This window comes from Mus musculus, chromosome 3, assembly GCF_000001635.26.
Source record: "Mus musculus strain C57BL/6J chromosome 3, GRCm38.p6 C57BL/6J".
Lineage (NCBI taxonomy): Eukaryota > Metazoa > Chordata > Mammalia > Rodentia > Muridae > Mus > Mus musculus.
Window position 1 is genome coordinate 56,748,212 of NC_000069.6, and position 8,184 is coordinate 56,756,395.

Consider the following 8,184-nt stretch of genomic DNA (forward strand, 5'->3'; position numbering starts at 1 on the left):
CTTGCTAAAAGCTCAAGTCCAAGTGAATCAAGGACCTTAACATAATAAAACCAGATACACTGAATCTAATAGAAGAGAAAGTAGGGAAGAGCCTCAAACTCATTGGCACAGGGAGAAATTTCCTGAACAGAACTCCAATGGCTCAACAACTGATAAATAGGACCTCATGAAACTGAAAAGCTTCTTTATGGCAAAAGACACTGTCAATAGGACAAATTGGCAACCTACAGATTGGGAAAAAAAATCTTCACTAACCCTACATCTGATAGAGGGCTAATATATAAAATATATAAAGAACCCAAGATGTTAACCTCCAATAAACCAAGTAATCCAACTAATAAATGGGGTACAGAGCTAAACAGATAATTCACAACAGAAGAATCTCGAATAGTTGAGAAGCACTTAAAGAGATGTTCACATTCCTTAGTCATCAGAGAAATGCAAATCAAAAAGACCCTGAGATTCCACCTCATACCAACCAGAATGGCTAAGATCAAAAACTCAAATGACAGCAGATGCTCACAAGGATTTGAAGAGGAACATTCTTGCATTGTTGGTGCGAAAGAGATGAGGAACAGAGAAATGGAACAGGACTATGTGTGTGTGTGTGGCGGGCGGGGGGGAGGGGGGGGGAGGAGAGAAGCCCAGAAGGTCAACAGAATGAATGGAAATAAGCAGCTGAGGTGGTTGCAGAGGGAGGTAGGGGACCCTTTAGAAAGTACCAGAGTCCTGGAGGAAAGAGGAGGAAAAAGAAATGTATTTTTTCCAGCCATGTGAGTATATGGTTGTGATCCCCATACATCAAAGGCTGAGGCAAGGAGATTATCACCAGTTTAAAGTCAGCCTTGACAGGACAGTGAGTATCAGCCCAGCCAGCATTATATAACAAAAACAAAACAAAAATAAAGCAAAAAACAAATGACTGGGGATGCAGCTCAGTTGGTAGAGTATTTGTCAAGCATGTCCAGCTTCCTGGATCCAAGTCCCAGCCCTGTATATACTGCCCGTAATGGTAAATACCTACAATCCCAGTCCTTGAGAAATGGAGGGAAGAGGATCAGAAGTTCAACGGAGGCCCTGAGTCAGCTCTACCCAGTGAGTGCTGTGTAGGAAGACTGCCCCACTGTGTCTAGAACCTCTCTCTGTTCAAGGGAAGTTAGGAAGGTGATGTCTCAGTGTTTTGTCCTGCTGGAAATCTCAGCCTACATGTTTTTAAATGATGAATGATCCAAAGAAACCAAATGTGCTAGACGATTTTGGACACAGATGCCACTTGATTAACTCAGATAATTAAGTCAATGCTCAAGGTCATGAAGATTGCAAATGCATACATCAGGTTTCTGATTTATTATTTCCTGTTATAGCTTCATGCCTCTTACACACTTCATTCACATGACAAAATCATTTTATTTTATTTTCATTTACTTTTGATGTGCTAGGGATCTAAATCAAGGCCTCCTGTGTACCACCAAACTAGGACCCCAGACTGAATTTTATTTTCTAATCCATCTGATTTCAAATATTTGATAGCAATTCAAACTTGAATTATTTTCCCATGAGTTCCTGTTGTAGTAAGGTTGATTTTTACAGTGATCTATGATGTAAATGTCAGAGGGTAGTACTCAGCTCTTAACACCCAGAAGTGATCTACAGACCCACAATCTCACTAGCCTAGAATTCCATCAGCTCTAAAGCAGGATAAACAGTTTCTTGCAGAGAGGGACCATCTTTCTTTGTTTTCTATTGCTGTGATGAACACCAGGATCAAAAGCAATACGGAGAGGAAAGAGTTTATTTCCTCTCCCAGAATGTCATCCATCATCCAGGGAAGTCAGGGTGGGCTTGAGGCAGGGACTGATGCAGGGGCCATGCAGGTATAGTGCTACGGGCTTGCTTAGCTTGTTTTCCTCCCCAGGGGCAGCCCTGTCCTCAGTGGGCCGGGCATTTCCATATCAAGAACAAATCAAACAAGAAAACACCCAACAGGCTTACCCACAGGGCTATCCTGTGGAGCCATTTTTTTCTCTGTTAAGATGATTCCTTCTTCCAGACAACCCTAGATTCTGTCAAATTGACAAATCAACAACAATGAAACCACCCAAAACCACCAAAACCTGGCTGGCACAAGCTCCTGGGTCTGCAAGACTGCAGACTTGGTCTCACAGCTGGTGACAGGCATATGATAAAATTCAAAACTCTGATTCCAGAGTCCACAGTGTGGTACCTCAGAGGTTAGAGGTTTAAGGCTTAGACTCCTTTTTCTCTGGGCTTAAGGTAGAGCAGGGTTGCTTATGCCAATGAAAGGCTCAGGTAGACTGGACTGCCCCTCCATTCTGATGAATTCACCTTCCCTCCAGCACTGTTTAGCCATCCATTCTTGCATCCATGCACATATACACTGAGGTGCTTCTTACTTGCCAGCCACCACCTTCACCACAATAGTCGTAATTCATTGCTATCACAGCTTTTTGAATGGATGAATTAATTAATATTTATTAATTTTGTCATCATAGGCCTCACTGAGGAGACTCTGAGGACCTGAAACTTGGAAACTGGCAATGGGTGTCACAGAGAGGTTAAGAGATAGATGTCAGAGCTGTAGAGATGGCTCAGTGGTTAAGAGCATTGACTGCTCTTCCAGAGATTCTGAGGTCAATTCCCAGCAACCACATGGTGGTTCACAGTCATCTGTAATGGGATCTGATGCCCTCTTCTGGTGTGTTTGAGGACCACTACCGTGTATCCATTCATATGTGTGTGTGTGTGTGTGTGTGTGTGTGTGTGTGTGTGTGTGTGTGTGTGTGTGTGTATAATTATTTTTTAAAAGCCTAAAATACCCCAAATACTGAAAAATAAATGAACAAACAAGAGATAGATGTCACCAAGTGCTATATTATTCTGGATGATACTTTCTGGAAAGTCTGTTCAGGAGTTTCCCAACATTAATTTTACTTCATTGAGCCATAGCACAGTTGTTGCATTTCTTTTCTGTATTCCTACATGTATTTTGAATGCCTGAATGTGTTTATGTTTGTGTGTTCCTGTATGCATATTTGTATGTGTGTGTGTGTGCATTTGTGGACCTGTATGTATATGTATGTATATCTGTGAGTGTATGTATGTGTATACATGTGTCTGTATGGGTATGTGTGTTTGTATGTGAGCATGTGTGTATATGTGTGTATATATTTATGTATGCCTGTATGTGTGTGTGTGCCTGTATGTGTGTGTGTGTTTGGTAAACAAGACATAGTAAATACTTTGCAAAATAGTCAAGGAAAGATAATATTCGGGACTGGAGAGCTGGCTCAGTGCTTAAGAGCACTTACTTCTCTTGTAGTAGACATGGGTTCAGTCCCCATCACCCACATAGAAGCACACAACAACCTTTAACTCCAGTTCCAGGGGATCAGTGTCCTTTTCTAGCCTCCACAGGCACTGCGTACCAGAGGTGCACTTACATGCATGCAGGCAAAACACCCATTCATCCATACAAATTAAACCAATACATTCTTTGCCAGAACCTCTTAGATACATAGAACGCTATAGCTGTGAACTCCAAAAGCAAGTCCTTTGGTCTCTGTGTGTGTGATTTTCCTCCTCCAATCCTCCTTGATCCAGAAGAAGGGAAGAATGAAGATAAGATGTAAAAGATGATTTGGGAGAGTTAAGACAAAAGTATTTCAAAAGTTATATGTTAACATAACTCATGAAACATGTTTTGTGCTTTTCAGCCACAGTAATAGCAAAGACAAATTGCTTAGTCACCAGCCATCCTGGGAAGATGTGTGTTGCACCCTTGATCTATTTTCCATTAAGCAACATCTTGACTTTCTGTCAATAATGTAGCTTCCATGAAACATTTTTGTACAAATTTCAGACTTCCTGAGAACATACCCACACTTGGCTATGTGCCCTGGACTTTTGCATGCAGATGTCCAATGGTTAAGACAAATGAATGGCATGACAAATCTGGGTGCTGTAAAACACACTTGGATTCAAAAATGCAATTTACTTGGAGTCCATCATTTCTGTGACACTCATAGATATGCTGCTGGAAACCTTCTTTGGTTTTCTCAGTCTGTTCCCCAGACTTTCCCGAGGTGGTTCCAGAGTGTCTGGAATCATCTGTTTATTTTGAGTGAACAAACTTGAACGTATAATTTAAATCGTTGTACCCTAGTTTCTCATTTCCATATCTTTCAGTTTCTTTGTAGCTTATTATCTACCCCAAGATCTGGACCATATCTGGACCAGACCCCAAGATATACCCCATCTGATTTGAATTGTTCTTTTTACTTCATAAGATGAATATTCTATCTCCAAGGCAGCAGCATTGAAAGGAGTGGGTAGTCATGAGAACTCTGAATAATTAGTTTGTTATGAGGCAAATGTGATTCCTTCTTACTCCCTCTCCCCACTCCATGCCTCTCCCCCTTTTCTTTCTGTCTCACTGTTTCTCTCCGTCTCCCTCTGTATCATGTCTGTCTATCATCTATCTCCCTTCTATCTTTGAACATGAACAATATATTCAAAAGTCCTCACTAGATGCATCCCCTTCATCTTGAACATCACATATTGCAGAAACATGAGCTAAGTAGATATATTTTCCCTATAAGTTACCCAGTCTCTGGAATACCTGTCATAGAAACATAAAGTAAACTAAATAAAATACTTGACTGACTACAGGCACTTACAAGTGTGACAAAAGCAAGAAAGAAGTGTGGAAGGCCAAGCAAGTAGATGTTCTTACATCATGGAATATTGCATTGCTCTGAAAAAAAGAAGGGCAATCTGAAGTCTGGAATTAGGGGTAAAAAGGAGACAAAGGATATCAAAACTCCTGGACATTTTCTATAGAGTCATAAAAATAGAAAAAGAGAAATTTGAGAGATATAGACTCTGGCATATTTTGCAAAACATGTATAGGAGCATTGCACATGCTTGGTGCTGTAACAAAATGCATGACAAATTATTTGCTAGAAGAACAGTTTGTTTGGGTTCATAGCTTTCAAGATATAGACCATAAAGGTGGGAAAGACCTGTGGCAAGCGTGTAAGGTCCTGGCAGTTCCATCCACAGTCAAGAGACAGAAAGTAGACAGGGAATAGGGCCAGGCTGGAAAGTCTGAAATCCTATCTCTCATAATTCCCTCCTTCCACCTCCTAAGTTCACACAGTCTTTCAAAATATCACCACTGGCTGGAGAGCAAACGTTCAAACACATGAGCCTATCAAGGGGCACTCATTTAAATTGCCACGCCCCCTTTACAGAGAGTTTTCTGTGCTGAGGCAGAATGATACATAAATAAATGTTTCCAGGACATGGTCCCCTTTGGCTAGACATGGACAGCCGATGGCTTCAGTCACATGCTGTAGGAAGCCTGACCACACTACTCCAGACATCTTTTTTTATGGAAAAGCTCTTTTACATCCCTTGGTTTTTACTCAGAACAAATGCTCTGTTTTATTGGTTCCCTCGGGTTTCTAGGAATCTACATGGTTTCCTGGTAGCATTCAGGCTCACCCTGGTGACCTGGTCTAGAGGAAATGAAGTACGGTGGCTTCCTGCTGAAGTGGTATGACGACATGCTGATAAATGGCAGCTATTTCTGTCTGGGCTGTCTGCCTCCTGTCACTGGTCCACATGGCAAGCAGTCTGACATCTCTGACTTGGCAGCTGGCTTCCATCTGCCCCCTGCTGGTCTGCAACTGTGACCCTGGTTCAACCCTATCTTCTAAAAACTCTGGTACATGACCACAAAGCCACACAAATCCTAACATACACTTTTGAAAGTTACACCTGAGCTCAGTCATTTAAATTCAGAACCTCTAAGATTGGTTCCGTTTAGACTCCCAAATCTCAAGAAAGAGAAGACATGCTGCATCAGGTGATTGATCATAGGCAATTTCTACTATTTAACCGAGGAAGTTGAGTGGGTAAAAGCTGCCCTATTCACTCCCTCCCTTCAGCTTCTCTGACAACACCTAAAACAAACACGGTAGATCTGATACAGGATATGCATCCTGCCTTGGTTCATTCACGGTCTTAATGATTTATTTCAAACCTTAACAAGAGGCTTCGCAGACAGATGGCTTACCCTCATAGTCAGAGGACAGGCCTTCATGAACTATGAAAGTCTTATCACAGAAAACAGTGAGTGCCCATCCCAGAACTGGGTTTTCTTTTTCTTTTTCTCCCAAAGAAAGCACAGGTAATGCCCACATACTCCTTGCTTGGGGTAAATGGGTGTACTGGGGGAATTTAGAGTCCATCTGTATCCAGAACTGAGTGTAACAGACCTAATGTACTAATCTTTTTTCTATTGAGTGCATCTAACAGGATTCTTGCTGTTAGCAAAGAGGACAGAGTAATCATGCAGCAATGACACATGTGGCTTGGGTTATCAATGAGAAGAGCCTCTACCCACCCCGTGCCCTGAAGCCTTGCAGGTTTACAGGAGAAAGAATCAGGTTCTCGCTCCACAATTCTCTCTGTGATTCTTTCTGGGACATAACTCATGATGTGAGGAGCCCAGGAAGACCTGATACTCCTGCTTTCAAGTGCATATTCTTTGCCTCTGTCTGTCCCTGGGGGCTGGCCTGTGGACCAGAGCTATTTTAAAAATCGATAAAAATGTTAGAATTGTGTGGCTTCCTCCCATACATCCAAGTTCTAAATTGAAATGAAAGCTGAGCAAAGATTGTCTGCTGTAGGGGACCTAGCTATTTTTTAACTCTCTTTTGTTAGGGGACCAGCATCTTCTGCTTTCCTAGAACCCATTCTGCTACAGAAGTTCCTGGAATAGTTTTAACATTAAAAGCAGCCTTGTCTTCACAGAAATTTGGGAGATGATCCCCAAAAGAGGTTGGAGGCAAGAGTCCATCTGATCTTTCCCTGAAAGTCGTAATCTGAGCCTGGAACTATTTATAGGCTTAAATAAGCACTCCGTGCTGAACATCAAAACATATAGGGCACACACTCCTTAGCAAAGCACAAGAAGCCACTCGGGAGGAGTTGTTCCATACTGATACGGTTAAAATAAGGAAGAATGTGTGATTAGCTCTCTCTGAAGAGGCTTAGTTCAGATTAATACTGTAACATGGTTACGTTTTTTTCTCTCATTGAATAAAGATAAGATGGGGTTAAGAAGATTAACCATTAAGAGTACATACTGTTTTTGGAAAGGACCAGAATTTGGTTCTAGCACCCACACTAAACAACTCACAACCCCTTCTGTCACCACAGATCCAAGGGGATCCAATGTCTTCTTTTGTCCTCTGTGGATACTCTCTTTCCCCAGAAACACATACATGCTCATAAGTAAGAAACAAATCTTTAAAAACCAAGGATTACTGAGTTCTTGATGTAATTTCCTCATTTATATGCCACTTGTATTGCACTGAACCTATAGCTCTGTCTCTGTTTTCCTGCATGTTTCATCAGGAGCGCCACATATGCAAATCACCCCTACTTCCTTAATGTCCTTTTGCTACTCAGAAGAGCATCTATGCTTGGGCAGCTCCAGAAGGTGTGTGTGTGTGTGTGTGTGTGTGTGTGTGTGTGTGTGTGTGTTTCTCCCTTTTCTTCTGCCAGTGCTTACTTTGATAGCCCAGTCTCCAGTGTTAAAGCACTTAGACTTTGGAACCTTCAAAATCCCATAGATTTTTTTTTAATTTCTCTTCTGTAATCCTATATTTGGGGTATTCATTACCATGTGAAGAGGAGAAAACCTGGAGCTCTTAGGATACAGAGCCTTTGGGTCCATTTCTCTCACGTGATCATTTCCTCTGTTTCTGAGAGAAAAAATTGTAATTACCAGTGAAAATGTCATTTCCATGATGCACAGGTGACGTGGGTAACAAGGCATGTCTGCATAAAGGAATACACATCCTGAAATGTGCCCGTTTCACTTGGGCTTCCTGTGGAACACAATGCCCTTTTGAGAAACCGACCTTTCCCGGCAGCTTTTTCAGTGACTTTTAGTTGTTCCCCTGTTTGCTTTGCTGAAATTCAGAAATGTCTTGTCAATTAAAAATGATGAATTTAGCTTCTTGCACTGCAGGGATGAAAGATCTGCCCCTGTCAACCACACCGAGGTCTAAGAGTTCCAAGCATGGGAACAGTCTTGAAAAATTCATGTAGCAAACCTGGTAGAGAGACCTCCATCTAAGAGGACTGGAG